This window comes from Sarcophilus harrisii, chromosome 6 (assembly GCF_902635505.1).
Source record: "Sarcophilus harrisii chromosome 6, mSarHar1.11, whole genome shotgun sequence".
Classification (NCBI taxonomy): Eukaryota; Metazoa; Chordata; class Mammalia; order Dasyuromorphia; family Dasyuridae; genus Sarcophilus; species Sarcophilus harrisii.
In genome coordinates this window covers 41,277,525-41,293,496 of record NC_045431.1, presented here as the reverse complement: position 1 = coordinate 41,293,496, position 15,972 = coordinate 41,277,525, and positions in this window count along the sequence as shown.

Here is a 15,972-nt window from a genome sequence, read left to right as displayed (position 1 = left end):
TGGAATGTTATAGTTCTATAAAAATGATGCACAAGCTGATTTTAGAAAGGCTGGGAAAGATTTACACGAACTGATGCTGAGAAAAACAATAGAACCAGAAACACAATGTACACAATAACAGTGAGAATGTGTGATGATCAACTATGAAAGGCTTGGTTCTTCTCAGTGGTTCAGTGATCAAAGGCAATCCAAAGCTTTCATAGGCTCTGAGGTCACTTTGCTAGTCTTTACTTGTGCTAGAAGGTCAAGTTCTTAAAATATGTTTAAAGCTCCTTAGATTTATTGTAGAAATTTCAAGTAGGTTGGGGAGGATATTTAGAAATGAAATTAAAAATTTAGAATTTAGTACATATGAACTTTCCATTCTTTTTTTATTGACTTCTCCAGGAAAATTTTAGACCATAAGATCCAAACTTAACCTTTCTCTAAATTCTTTAATATTCATTTTTTATAAAATCTAGGCAAATCATGTGTACTTTTGTTTTCCTTCTGTATCACAAATTCTAACATTAAGTAGTAATTTTCACTCAAAGGTTCTAATCATTTTATTTCAGCAAGCAGATCCTCTTTACTGGTGAAAAACAGATCAAGAGTAATAATTTCCCTTGTTGATTCCTTCACCTTAATTATAATGAAATTATAATTAAAGTAAGACAAGAAATCATTAGTTACTTTGAAATGTGCAAAGAGAGTAAATTCCAAAACATACCTAAGTAATTTGTCTCCCATCATTACTGGTATGCCCCTTTACTAGGTTTGTGATTTGTTTCCTAAGCTCCTTATTCATTTCTTTTTATCTAATTATTTTATAGCATACTCCATTGAAGATATCACTTTTAAATCTCTTTCCATTGTTCTTCATCCAATTGTCCTCTACCATGCTCATATTCTCTGGTTCTTATATTTTCTTATTTATACTCTTAATAGTCATTCTTTATGTCTAATTCACTTTGCTGATCCAAACTTTGTGAATTCATGTGCCTAATAGAACCCTTGAATTTTATTATTATCTCTTAGATTTTGAATTTTGTGGATGTCTATAAATTTCTATTTTTTTCTTCCATCATTGTTGCTATTTTTATGGTATTTTAGCTAGTGGATATTTATAGAGTTCATTAACCCAGTTACCCTCACCCTTCACACATATATACTTCCCAATCTTCCTTTTCAATTTAAAGCTTTTTTTTTTTTTAATTTTATCTGTGAGAATTCAGGCAAATACATGTTTCATTTCTTTGGGTACATTCCATCTCTGCACAAGAGCATTCTAAATATATGCTTTTGCTAGAGTCAAAAAATAAAAATCATTTGTCAGATAACCTTTTCTTAACCAGTTGTTCACTTCCCAACATACCATGTCCCTCTGAAATCCTTACCTTCAATTAGCAACAGTGAGGAATTCCATCTAAACTCCCAAAGTCTTCAAATTCTTGTTCAATAATTTACAATCCTTTGTAATGCTTCTCATAGTATTGTTTGTGTTTAGGTGACTCACAGGAAGTAGATAATAATCATAAGGGATGATAGGCTTTAACCATCTCTCTGTTGAGTCTGGGCTATATTGTGTGTGTGTGTGTGTGTGTGTGTGTGTGTGTGTGTGTGTGTGTATGTATGTATAGTCTGTATATTCAAACCAAAGAATAACTGAATAATTGAATTCCCCTCAGTAAGAAATCTCCAATCTCCTCTTGATGTGGGAAAGATGCCTATCTTTGATTCCCAAACCCCTCTAGTGAATGTAATTACCCTTTGACTCACAAATACTGATCCCTTTGAATTCCAATAGAAGATTGGGACCTGTCCCAGCCCCATCTGGATCTGAGCCAACTTTGGGGCCAAACCCAAAAGCCCCTCAGCCAAGTCTCCTATTATAAAAGGGCCACGCGGGAACCCTTCTTTGCAGAGATTCCAAACATGCTAGTCATGTGAGGACCCTTGGTCCACTGGATCCTCTGTCCACTGCCCTCCTTATCTCTACCTTCACCGATCTTCTTATTTCCAAACCCAATAATAAACCTCTTTTATCAATCTAGCTCTCAGGCCAATAAATGCTTTTATTGGGAACTCACGCCGCTACTAGACCTCATTTAGTGACGTATCCTTGAGCCAAATCCAAGGGGGTTGCAGGGGAACTTTGCTTGACTCCCTGTACCCTAAACCTGCCACTAGACCTCAACTAAACCTAATTTCATTTAGGTACTTCAAATCTAGACCTCAACACTCTTGTTCTAAGAAGGTTCTTCTAACCTTTTATGGGATGATCTCTCCCTTGATAGATATTTTAAATGTAAGCACCTACTTTCTTCCTCCATGATCCTATTCTTGCCAGTCTGGCAAATACTTCCTTTCTTACAAGAAGACAATGAGGGAAGACATGTAAACACAATGAACCATCTTTCACTTAACAAATAACTCTAGTAAATAAAACCTCTCTTTCAAATCAAACCCTGATAAATTTCTGGAAATCTGGCACTCCAATATCTATTTGTAGACTTTCTTGAATACATCAAATCAATGCCTTACAGGGTATTTAAATTTCAGGGGATAAAGCTGATTAACAATACAGGTAAGTCCTTGATAAGCATTCATCTCTAAGTCTCCCATATTAGGCAGGTACTACTTTCTAAAATATTTATTCAGTATGACAGCACATGGAGAGGTCAAATTGTAATTTTATTCTATATGAGAATGGTTGAGGTTGTATGAACCAGAATGAATCAGCAATAGTAAAAAGGAAAAAAAATCTGCAGAAGATTTATAGGCATAATCTCCTATGGTGCATCTGGTACCTTTAGATAGCTAATAGAACCGATTTACCAGGAATGACATGTCAAAGCCTTAAGAGAAAATGACTCCTGCCAGATGCCATCTAATAATCACCTTCTGCTGGTTCTAATATTCATCTCTCCGTGGATGGCCTCAATCCATTCTGGCAGACAAAGCAGAGAAAACAATGTCATTAGACATCAGAAAGGAGGGTGAAGTGTAAACAAAAATACTTCCACAGACAGAGTCACTTCACAGACTCAGGACATAGTGGTTTAAGAGGACTAACAACTTGTTTCATTTTAATTCAATGCTATCCCAACCTATTTGAAGTATTTCTGAAGAAGAATGAGCTTCATAAGACTTTTTGTTGTTTTTTTATTGTTGTTTAGTCATTTTTCAGTCAGGCCTGACTCTTTTAGGGTTTTCTTGGTAAAAATGCTGGTATTTCATTTCCTTCTCCATTTCATTTCACAGATAAGCAAACTGAAGCAGAGAGAGAGTTAAGAGACTTACCTTCAGTCACACAGTTAATTAAGTGTTCTGAGACCATATTTGAATTCCAGTCTTCCTGTCTCCAGACCCAGAATTCAATCCATTTATCACCTAGCTGCCCTCATGAGAAACTATTCAATCCTAAAATCAAAGGCAAGATGGAAATGCTGTTTTACAGCACACTACTTTCTACATTTGCCTTTTTCAGAAAATTAGACTAAAAGGAGGAAATGTATGCAGATGAGACAAATATCAGCATATCATCCAGAGATATTCATTACCAAGGAGTTTGAATTTTTCCAATTTCAGTGACATTCCAAATATTCTCATTCCTTAAAAAATTAATCTTAATATACATTCTTATTAGATATGATAATCTTCCTTCCCTTACCTCCAAACCTAGAAAAATCTACCTAAATTCATTTCCTCTTCTTTCTTCTTTCAACATAACTTTTAGAATATGATCTTTTATTTGCATGATTTTCACTTCACATACTCAAAAGAACTGATCCATATGACAAATATTACATTCAAGCAAAAACAAATCACTATATTAATTATGTCAGACCATGTGTGCATCATCTTCCTCCTATAATATAGCACTTGTAGGAGAGAGACATTCATCATCAGTCTTTTGAACTTTAGATTAGTCAAAACATTGATCAGTTCTATAGCCTTTCAGTGCTGTTTTCTTTTACATTTTTGTGGTTATTATATAAATTGTTCTGGGTTGGCTTACCTCACCATCAGTTCATAAAACTCTTCACAAATTGCTCTGAACTCCAAACAGGATTCAACCCTTTTAATTAACCCATCTGTTGCACAGTTCTTCCACAGACCATTTAAATTGTTTTTTAAGCATTTTATTTAAAAAGAAAAACATATTCATGGTAATTTTTCCACCAATGATCCTTGCAAAACCTTTTGTTTCAAATTTCCTCCCCTTTATTCCATCCCATTCTCTAGCTGGGAGGTAGCCCAATACATATTAAATATGTTAAAATGCATGTTAAATCAGAGAGAGAGAGAGAGAGAGAGAGAGAGAGAGAGAGTTATATGCTGCACAAGAAAAATCAGATCAAGAAGGAAAAAAAAAAGAAAAACTGAGAAAGACAACAAAATGCAAGCAAATAACAACAGAGAGCGTGAGAATGCTATGTTGTGTTCCACTCTGTTTCCATGGTTCTCTCTCTGGGTATAAATGGCTCTCTTCATCACTGAACAAATGGAACTGGTTTGAATCATCTCATTGTTGAAGAGAGCAACGTCCATCCGAATTGATCATCATATAGTCTTGTTGTTGAAGTGTATAATGATCCCCTGGTTCTGCTCATTTCACTTAGCATCAGTTCATGTACATCTCCCCAAACCTCTTGGAAATCATTCTGCTAGTCGCTTCTTATAGAACAATAATGTTCCATAGCATTCATATACCATAATTTATTCAGCCATTCTCCAATTGATACGCATCCACTCAGGTTCCAGTTTCTAGCCACTACAAAAAGAGCTGCCACAAATATTTTTGCATATGTGGGTCCCTTTCTCTCCTTTAGGATCTCTTTGTGATATAATCCCAATAGAAATACTGCTGGATCAAAGGTTATGCACAGTTTGATAATTTTCTGAGCATAGTTACAGAATGGCTGAATCTGTCCATAAATCTTCAAAAATGTATCAGTGTCCCAGTTTTCCCACATCCCCTCCAGCATTCGTCATTATCTCTTCCTATCATCTTAGCCAATCTAACAATGTGTAGTGGTATCTCAGAGTTGTCTTAATTTGCATTTTTCTGATCAATAGTGAGTTGGAGAACCTTTTCATCTGACTACAAATAGTTTCAATTTCTTAATTTGAAAATTCTCTGTTCATATCCTTTGACCATTCATCAAATGGAGAATGGCTTGAACTATCATACATTTGAATCAATTCTCTCTATATTTTGAATATGAGGCCATTATCAGATCCTTTGGATATAAAAATGTTTTCCCAGTTTATTGCTTCCCTTCTAATTTTGTCTGCATCAGTTTTCTTTGTACAAAAACTTTTTAACTTAATATAATCAAAATTATCTATTTTGTGATCAATAATAATCTCTAATTCTTCTTTGGTCACAAATTCCTTCCTCCTCCACAAATCTGAGAGGTAAGTTATCCTATGTTCTTCTAATTTGTTTATAATATCATTTTTTATATCTAGATCACGAACCCATTTTGACCTGATCTTGGTATATGGTGCTAGGTGTGGATCTATGCCTACTTTCTGCTATACTGGTTTCCAATTATCCCAGTAGCTTTTTTTTAACTAGTGAATTCTTATCCCAAAAGCTGGGGTCTTTGGGTTTGTCAAATACTAGATTGTTATAGTAATTGGCCATTTTGTTCTGTGAACCTAACCTATTCCACTGATCAGCTTCTCTATTTCTTAGCCAGAACCAAATGATTTTGATGATTGCTGCTTCATAATATAGTTTTAGATAGTTTAGATAATATAGTTTAGCTTTAAGCTAGGCCACCTTCGTTTGCTTTTCTCTTCATTAATTACTTTGAAATTCTTAACTTTTTGTTCTTCCAGATGAATTTTGTTGTTATTTTTTTAGGTCAGTAAAATAATTTCTTGGGAGTTTGATTGGTATAGCACTAAATTAATAGATTAGTTTAGATAGTATTATTATCTTTATTATATTTTGCTCAACCTATCCAAGAGTACTTGATATTTTTCCATTTGCTTAGATCTGACTTTATTTGTGTGGAAAATATTTTGTAGTTTTGCTTATATGGTCCCTGACTTTCCCTTGGCAGATAGATTCCCAAATATTTTATACTATTGGCAGTTATTTTAAATAGAATTTCTCTTTGTATCTCTTGCTGTTGGATTTTGTTAGTGGTGTATAAGAATGCTGATGATTTATGTGAATTTATTTTGTATCCTGCAACTTTGCTAAAGTTGCGGATTGTTTCAAAAAGTTTTTAGTTGATTCTCTAGGGTTTTCTAAATATAACACCATATAATTTGCAAAGAGTGATAATTTGGTTTCCTCATTACCTACTCTAATTCCTTTAATCTCTTTTTCTTCTCTTATTGACAGAGCTAGCATTTTTAATACAATATTGAATAGTAATGGTGATAGTTAGCAACCGTGTTTCCCCCTAATCTTACTGGGAATGGTTCCAAATTATCCTCATTACATATGATGCTTGCCGTTGGTTTGAATTAAATGCTTCTGACTGTTTTAAGGAAACTCCACTTATTCCTATACTCTCTAGTGTTTTTAATAGGAATGGGTATTGGATTTTATCAAATGCTTTTTCTGCATCTATTGAGATAATCATATGGTTTTTGTTAATTTGGTCATTAACACAGTCAATTATGCTAATAGTTTTCCTAATATTGAACAAGCGCATTCCTGGTATAAATCCTACATGGTCATGGTGTATTATCCTGGGGATAATTTTTTGTAATCTCTTTGCCAATATTTTGTTTAAGATTTTCACATCAATATTCATTAGGGTGATTTGTCTGTAATTTTCTCTCTCTGTTTTCATCCTATCTGGTTTAGTTATTAGTACCATATCTGTGTCATAAAAGAAATTTGCTAGGAGTCCTTCATTCCCTATTTTTTCAAATAGTTTATATAGTATTGGAGTAAACTTTTCCTTAAATGTTTGGTAGAATTCACATGTAAATCCCTCTGGTCCTGGCGATATTTTCTTAGGGAGTTGGTCGATAGCTTGTTCTATTTTGTTTTCTAAAATGGGAGTATTTAAGTAATTTATTTTCCTCTTCTGTAATTTGAAAAATCTATATTTTTGTAGTTATTCCTCCATTTCACTTAGATTGTCAAATTTACTGGCATAAAGTTGGGTAAAGTAACTCCTAATTATTGCTCTAATTTCTTCTTTATTGGTGGAAAGTTCTCCTTTTTTCATTTTTAAGAGTGACAATTTGATTTTCCTCTTTCCTTTTTCTATTTAAATTAAGTTTTATCTATTTTGTTTTTTTTTCATAAAGCCAACTCAGTTTTATTTATTAATTCAATAGTTTTTTTTTTTTTTTACTTTCAATTTTATTGAGCTCTCCTTTTATTTTTGAATTTCAAGTTTGGCTTTGATTGGAGCTTTTAAATTTTCTTCTTTTTCTAGCTTTGCTAGTTTCAAGCTCAATTCATGAATCTTCTCTTTCTCTATTTTATGCAAGTAGGTCTCTAGAGATATAAAATTTCCCCTTATTACTACTTTGGCTGCAGGCCACAAATTTTGGTATGTTGTCTCATTGTTTTCATTCTCTTGGATGTAATTATTAATTGTGTCTGTGATTTGATGTTTCACCCATTCATTCTTTAGGATGAGATTTTTTAGGTTCCAATTTTTTTTATCTATTTCCCCCTGGCCTTTGATTGAATGTAATTCTTATTGCATTATGATCTGAAAAAAATGCACTTACTATTTATGCATTTCTTTAATTTGATTTTGAGGTCTTTATGTCCTAACATATGGTCAATTTTTTTATAGGTTCCATGAACTGCCGAGAAGAAAGTGTTCTCCTTTGTACTCCTTTCTATCTCCATTCAATTTTCTCTAAAAATCTATCACATCTAGCTTTTCTACTATTCTTTTTACCTCTGTAACTTCTTTCTTATTTATTTTGTGGTGTGATTTATCTAGTTCTGAGAGAACAAGGTTGAGATTTCCGACTATTATAATTTTGCTGTCTATTTCTTCTTATAACTCTTTTAACTTCTCAGGAATTTAGATGCTACACCACTTGGTTCATATATGTTTAGTATTGATATTGCTTCATTATGTATGCTATTCTTTAGCAAGATATAGTGCCCTTTCTTATCTCTTTTAATTAGATCAATTTTTGCTTTTCCTTAATCTGAGATCAGGATGGCTACCCCTGCTTTTCTTACTTCACTTGAAGCATAATGCATTCTGCTCCAGCCTTTCACCTTTACTCATATGTATCACTCTGTTTCAATGTGTTTCTTGTAAACAACATATTATAGGATTCTGGATTTTAATGCAGTCTGCTATCCACTTATGCTTTATGAGAGAGTTCAGCCCATTCACATTTACAGTTAAAACTACTAATTCTGTATTTCCTGCCATCTTATTAACCCCAAATTATACTTTTCTCTTTCCTTTTCCTCTTTACCTCCTCCCCAGTATTTTACTTATGAGCATTACTTGCCTCAAGCAGTCCCCTTTAGAGAACCTCCTCTTTTCTTATACCTTTCTGCTACTATTTTGGCTATCTTTTCTATTTACCCTACTTCTTCACTTTTCCCCTTTCCCTTCCCACTTTTCTATAGGTGAGAAAAGTTTCTTGGTGAAACCATATATATCTAATACTCTGTCTTTGAGTCAAATCTGATGAGAGTAAGATTCACACAATAATATTCATCACCCTCTGTTCTTTCCCTCAATTATAATAGATTTTCTTTGCCTCTTCCTAAGTTCGAGACTCCGAGCCTCTTCCTAAGATGACATGGATGAAAGACAGACGACCAAAAGATTTATAATGGGTCACATCCATTTGCCAGATTTCAATGGGTCTCAAACCACGAGGGTTCTTCCCTGGAGGCAGTATAGGAGCATGGAAAGGAAGGCAAGCCGTACAGGCTTTTACTTTGCTCCTAGCTTCCTCTCTTGTTATTCCAAATTGTAAACGTAAAGCTCGAGCAGCCTGATGATATTTAGAATGAGATGCCTGAGCTTCTTGGGACAAATGATATTGACCAACATAGTTAGAAGGCTATCTGCCTTTGAATTGCCATCAAATATGGGACCTGGAAGTCCACTATGAGAATGGACATGTAATATATAGATCTTACCTAGATGCTTTCTCACTTGCTCTTGAAGTTTCTTAAAGAGCTGATATATATTAGAGGCTGCAAATTTTATTTGGGCTGTGGCAATTCTTTGTACCACACCTACTGAATAGGCCGAATCAGATATTATATTTATGTCTCCTGGATAATAAGTAAGGGCTAGAATGACCGCATACAATTCATTCTGCTGAGTGGACTGAAAAGGAGTTCTGACTACTCTCTTTATAGTTAGATCATGAGAGTACACAGCACAAATATTATGTTTGGATGCATCCGTGAAGATAGTTGGTCCTTTAAGAGGAACTTTAGAAACTTTTTCTTCAAGAGTCCATCGTCAATTATGTAATAGTCTAGTTATCTTTAATGGAGACCCATGTAAAAAATTTGGAGCCATGGCTAATAAAATTTGCCATTGGGATGGTCTCACAACCAAAATTGTGTATTGGATAAAAGGTGTATATCTTGTCAGGTCTTGTCCCAGATAATTGTACTGCTCGCTTAGTGGCCTTTAATAAAATTCTAGCCACAAGCACTGGATAAGGTAAAGCTTTGTTCTGGTTGTGCTGGGGAGGTTCACCCACCTTATCACACGTGTCCTTGATGAAGGACTGCTGTGGGTGCCTCTTGTGGAAAACTATATCTCCAAGGGTTTTGGTGACTCTTTTAACCATTGGATAAAGCCAGTTAACTTTCTCAAAGCCTCTTGAGCTTCTTTTTTGTGGCGTGGTAAATTTAAAGATGTTCCCCTTAAAATGTCATATAACGGTTGTTGATGGTAGTCAAACCAACACTGGTGCATCCATTGGATATCTCCTATCAATTTCTAAAATCCTTCAATGTGTTTAGCTTTTTCGTTCTTGCAGGTTTTTGAATTGTAAGCACCTTAGGGTATACTTCATATCCTAAATATTGAAAAGGAGCATGTCTTTGAATTTTTTCTGGTGCTATGTATAATTTTAATTCCTTTATGTTTCTATGGTCTTTTGTAGACATCCTCTAACATTTGTTCTCATGCATATCCCAAAATTCATCTATGTAATGTAATAGCAAATTTTTTAATGCTTTTCTTTGGAGCAAACAGCAGCAACAACATTTGACACATAGGGGCTGTTTTTTCTTCCCTGTGGCAAAACTGTTATTCATATCTTTTATAAGGCTCAGCTAAAACGCTGGGCACTGAAAAAAAATTTTTTTCATATCCTTCTTATCCAGAGGGATAGAAAAACAATCCTTAATATCTATGACCCAAAGAGGCCATTCTCAACGAGTAGGAGATGGAAGTCCAGGTGAAGATCCCATAGTTTCCATCTGTTCATTCACTTTCTTAAATCCTTAACATCCTCCATTTTCCAGATTTCTTTTCACAACAAACATGGGGAATTCAAGGTTTAGAGAAGGTTTTAAGTGTCCTTGGTCAAGCTGCTCCTGCATACTAAAAAATTTTTTTTTTTCTAGGGCCCTGCTCTATCCACACTGGTGTATCAGTTTTCCATTGATAGGAACAGGTAAAGTGTTAGGCCTTCAACAGCACCCGCTTAAAAACCAAGTACCTATTTTAACCCTAATTCAAAACGTCTCTTTCCCCACAGATTGATGGGGGATTTTTCAACTATAAAAAGGGTAAAACCCTGTTTTGCCTTCAAAAGTCCATCTCATGGGCAGCACCTTCAGCTGCTTTGATCCTCCACACCAGCAAGGGGTGTCCTTTTAATCCGTGCTGGGCCAGTTGGCACCTTAATGACCGTCGTCTGCACCAGTTTCCAATCCCTAATGGTAGTCCATTTTATAGATTGGGCTAGGTCGGTCAGTTGTTACAGCCGTCCAGTAAATTGCGGATTTTGTGATCTGGAATCAGAATTGGGTGACTATCACCAGGCTGCTTATTAGGATTCGTATGAGTAAACCTGATGCTCCTATTTCTCCGGATACGTCACACATTGCCTGCCTGTTTGGGACTGGGATAATCTACATTCCCAGTTTCCCCATCATATGTGGATGGACACTGTTTTGTACGACCCAGGAGGAAAATGACGCCTACTGTGCCGGGGGCAAGGGATCCTAGGCTAAGGAACAGATTTCACCTCCAGGGGTATCTCAGTTGTCTCAGCTGCATACAACTCTATTCTCCATGTAATCCTTTTCTTCCATCAGGTTGCTTCCTGGTGATTGATTTGTAATCCCTTTTCTGCCATCATATGGCTTCCTGACTGATTGGTTTTTGGGTCTTGGGCGCAGGCATCTGGGTGACCATTCGCCATCATGCCCCGTTTTGCCTGAGCCATGGGCTCCCTCATCCTGTTTCCCCTGAACCTGACATTCTGAGGCCCAATGCCTTCTGTTGCATTTTTGGACATGGGGTATGGGTCTTGTTCTCCCCCTGTTTTCTCACTCTGCCTCTATCCAACATTGGCTTTCAGATGCCCTACTTTTACCACACTGGAAAGCATTGACGTGTTCTTAGAAGTCCCTTGCCAGAAGGGACCCTGTTCCCATGTTGGGATCTTGGGAAGCTGCATCATGTCTGGCTATAAAAGGCATTTGTGCCCCTGTGGAAGGTCTTATGAACTCTCTAAAGGAGCATTTTCCAAAATCCTTTCTGCACACCTCATTAGCATTTTCCTTAACAAGTTGCCTTATTAAAACATCTGTTGTTGGATTTTCCCCATTAGTTTTTGTGATAGCAGCTGAAACGTCCCAAAAAGTCAGCAAAGGGCTCATCTGGCCCCTTGCATTATTTTTTGAAGGCCTCACCTTTTGCATTTTATTTGGAATCAACCACCACTTTGAAGATTAGCAGCAATTTGTCATATTGCTACTGAATAATTAACCTGTGCTGTGATGTTGATATGGACCCATACCTTTAGTAGGTCATGGTGATCGCAGCATGAACAGCATTTTGACTATTTTGTTGGGCTTGTATCCAAGAACTCACTATATTCAGAAAGCCACATGCAATTTTGTCCAGGTTCTAGGCATCCCTTGTATAGATTTCAGTTCAGGGTCAAACCAAAAGCCATATTCTGTAATAGCATCAACATGTTTAGCCCCAAAATAGTGCAGGCCTTTTTAAGATCTTTAAGATTTCTATGTTAAAAGGGTTATCTTCGACTTTGTTGACCAGAGGCATTAGACTAGGAAATTACAGGAACATAAGTGGCTGAAGCTCCGGATATCCACCCCTTTGGCCTTCATTGCCCTCTTGCAGTGTACTCAAGATTGGTCCTGCCCTTGCCCCCACTGCCCTCCTCCTCCATCCCGGAGGGTAGGGGAGGAGATCAATCATTTGCCCTGGGGTGGGGCTGAAGCTGCCTCCCGGGGGGGAAGGTCACCACACCCTTGCTCATTAAGTCTCCATGCCCCGGGGGATATGGTCATTAATCTCTTCATTGTCTTCCTCCTTAATATCATGGCTAATTTGGAAGGAGTAGAAGGAGCCACAGGTTTTTTTCTTTTCTTCTATGGATAGGGTTTCTTATGTAACTGAAATAATTTAAAATAAAATGCCTAGATGGAAATTGAATGAGGAACATTCTCTGAAATCATGGAATCTCTTGCCCCCGGGACCAGTTATCTCCAGAGATTTGCTCCTCCTCAACGAACCAAGGGGGAGATGAGTTTAATATACCCACAAATCTCACTATCTTTCCCGTTATAAGTAACCCATGTTTTTACCTTAAGCATGTTTCAAACACCCTCTTGGGTGAGGTTGGGGGGGATGGAGAGTCTTTAGCTGCTTTGTCCCATTTCAGCCAAAAAAAAAAAAAAAGATTATGGAGTTTTAAGAAAATAAGTTCCTTTTGTCTATTAAAATATCACCCCGTTCCTGGTCCCTGGAGACTTTTCAGTCCTTGGTTCCCACCTTGGGAATGTGAAGATCCGATTTTAAAATCAGTCAGTCAGGAATTGGTTAGGGAAAAATCGCGCTTATTTCAAGAAGAAGGATCAGAGGGAAGAGAATGGTATGTAAATTGTGCAGCATCAAGCTAGCTGACCAGAGCCACACAACCAGCAGCTCAGTCTCAAAAGGCCAATTCTCCCAGCTTTCCCTGTTCTCTCTGCCTCCACCCACCAAAATCGCATTTCCTATACAAACATCAGGATTAAGAGAGGGAGGGACCTTCTTTATCCAATCATGTATATTAATAGCGTATAGCCCAATTACTATTTAGCCTCACGTACTTGGGACCTCAGTGCATCAACTCAAACCTCAGCCCATTACAATTCACCAGTTTCATTGAATGTCTATCTTTTTCCCTGCAAGAAAATGCTCAGTTTAGCAGGGTAATTTATTCTTGGCTGCATTCCAAGTTCCCCTGCCTTTCACAATACAGATTCCAGTCCCTTCGATCCTTTAAAGTGGAAGCTGCTAGGTCCTAAGTAATCCATATTGTGGCTCCTTGGTATTTGAATTGTTTCTTTCTGGCTGCTTGTAATATTTTTTCCTTGGTCTGATAGTTCTGAAATTTAGCCACAATATTCTTTGGGGTTTTAATTTGGGGGAATCAGGGGGTGTTTGGTGAATTCTTTGAATGGTCACTTTACCTTCTGATTCTATAGTTTCTGGGCAGTTCTCTTTGATGATTTCCTGAAAAATAGTGTCTAGGCTCTTTTTTTCAGCATGTATTTCAGAGAGTACAATAATCCTTAGATTGTCTCTCCTAGATCTATTTTCCAGGTCAGTTGTTTTCCCAATTAGGTATTTTATTTTTTTCTATTTTTTTTTTTGTTTTGCTTGACTAATTCTTGTTGTCTCATTGAGTCATTCATTTCCATTTGTTCAGTTCTGAATTTTAGTTATTTATTTTCTTCATGTACTTTTTAAAACATCTTTTTGTATTTGTCTAATTGAATTTCTAAATAAGTTGTTTTGTTCTAAGGAAATTTTTTTTTTCCCATTTCACAAATTCTGTTTTTAAGGAGTTATTTCTTTTTCTGTTTATAAATTCTGTTTTTCTAGGAGTTGCCTTCTTTTTCCATTTTATCAAATTTATCTTTTAATGAGTTATATGCCTTTTCCAAACCCTCTTGCAAAGTTACATTTCTTTTCCCCATTTTTCTTCTAGCTCTCTTTTAAGATCTTTTTTAATTTCTTCAAGGAGAGCCTTGTGTGATGGGGACCAGATTACAACACCTTTTGGGGCTTCATCTAGAGATAATCTGCCTTTAGTCTCCTCGGGGTTTGAAGTCTATTCTTCTCTTTCACCATAAAATCTGTCTAATATCAGAGTTCTCTATTTTTTAATCATTTAAAACAAAAGTTAAGATCTGCTTTTAGAGCAGGGGAGGTTTTCCCAAGCTTCTTCTACAAGCAGCAGCTTCCTCTATAAGTAGGCATGGCTGCACTGGTTCAGTGCTGATTCACTCCCAGTTCTGGATGGGTGCAGCCAGGTCCTGTGAGATTCTGGCACTTCAGGGTTCACTATTTAACTTTTGTGTTTGTGTTGGATGTTTTATAACTTTTCTGCTGATCTACTGGTTTGCAATCAGGGCAGTATGGCCAACACTGCTGTAGATTCCTGTTCATTCCTCCTCATAGATTGTGTGCCATTCCACGTGGAGTCTACACCTCCCCATGGAGTCCACACCGGGACTCTGGGCTGTCTGTGCTGTCATCTGTACTCAGCTGCTTGTGCTTGGCTCTGTCCTTCCCATTTCCAATGGAAACAGACCTTTTCTGATGATCTTTGAAATTATCTTCTGCTGGTAATTTGTTGCACTCCCAATATTTGTGGGTTCTTCTGGTCCAGAGCTAATTCAGAGGTGGGATTTGCTAATTAGTCTGAGGGTTGTAGGAGGATGTCAGAAAGAAATGTATGTCCTCTCTTTCATCTTAACTCCACCCCAGGAAATTCCAAAAAACAAGCTTTTTTTTCATTTAAGTTATTTTAGTAATCATCATCATCACTTCTGTCAGATACACTGAAAAAATGTCATACTATTACATTCAGCATCAATGGGTGTTAATAACCTCCTTATAAATAGAAATATCTTAACAATGAGAAATATCTTAACAATACCTAACAATCTATTGCATCCAAGCCTGAACAATTAATCATCATGTTAAGATAACTCACAAATCTACATATGTTGAACACCTGTTTTGAATTTCCAACTGCTTTTTGGATATTTTTACACAGATGTTCCATAAATATCTCAACGTCCATGTTTTTAAAATGAACACAATACTGTCTTAAATTCTAATTTTTTTCTGGAGACCATGCTAATCCTTCCTATCATTTAGATCGCCAACTTGAGAATCAACCTTGATTTTTCACTCTTACTCATTAATTATATTCAATCATTTTCCAAGTATTAATGCTTCTGCTTCCAAAACATTTTTCCTCTAATATATTCTGCTAACAGCTGCCACTTTGTAGCTGTGTATGTATATATATATATATATATATATATATATATATATATATATATGTGTGTGTGTGTGTGTGTGTGTGTGTGTATGTGTGTGTGTGTGTGTGTGTTTATATTTACATACACACACATATTCCTCATGCTCATATCTAACCATTTCCATTAAATGATAACCATACATAACCTCTGCGTTAGCTTATGTCTAATTTATTCTTAAGATTTCAGGGCAACAATCTATCATAATAAGGACTAAGAACAAATGAAATGCACTCTTTAGTAATATTATTTTGAAAATCTGATTTGTCAATATAATATCTGGTGGAGTGATAGTGATAGAATGTTCTATATTTGATAGCAGAAATTGCAAGTTAGATATTTTTTCTTCCTTAAATTCAAGAGTAGTTAAAGGAAATTCTGTTATAACATAGAGTCTGAAATGACTAATTTATAGCCAAATGATTACTCCATTTTTTTCCAGAATATTTGAATCAGCATAATATTATGATAATTAA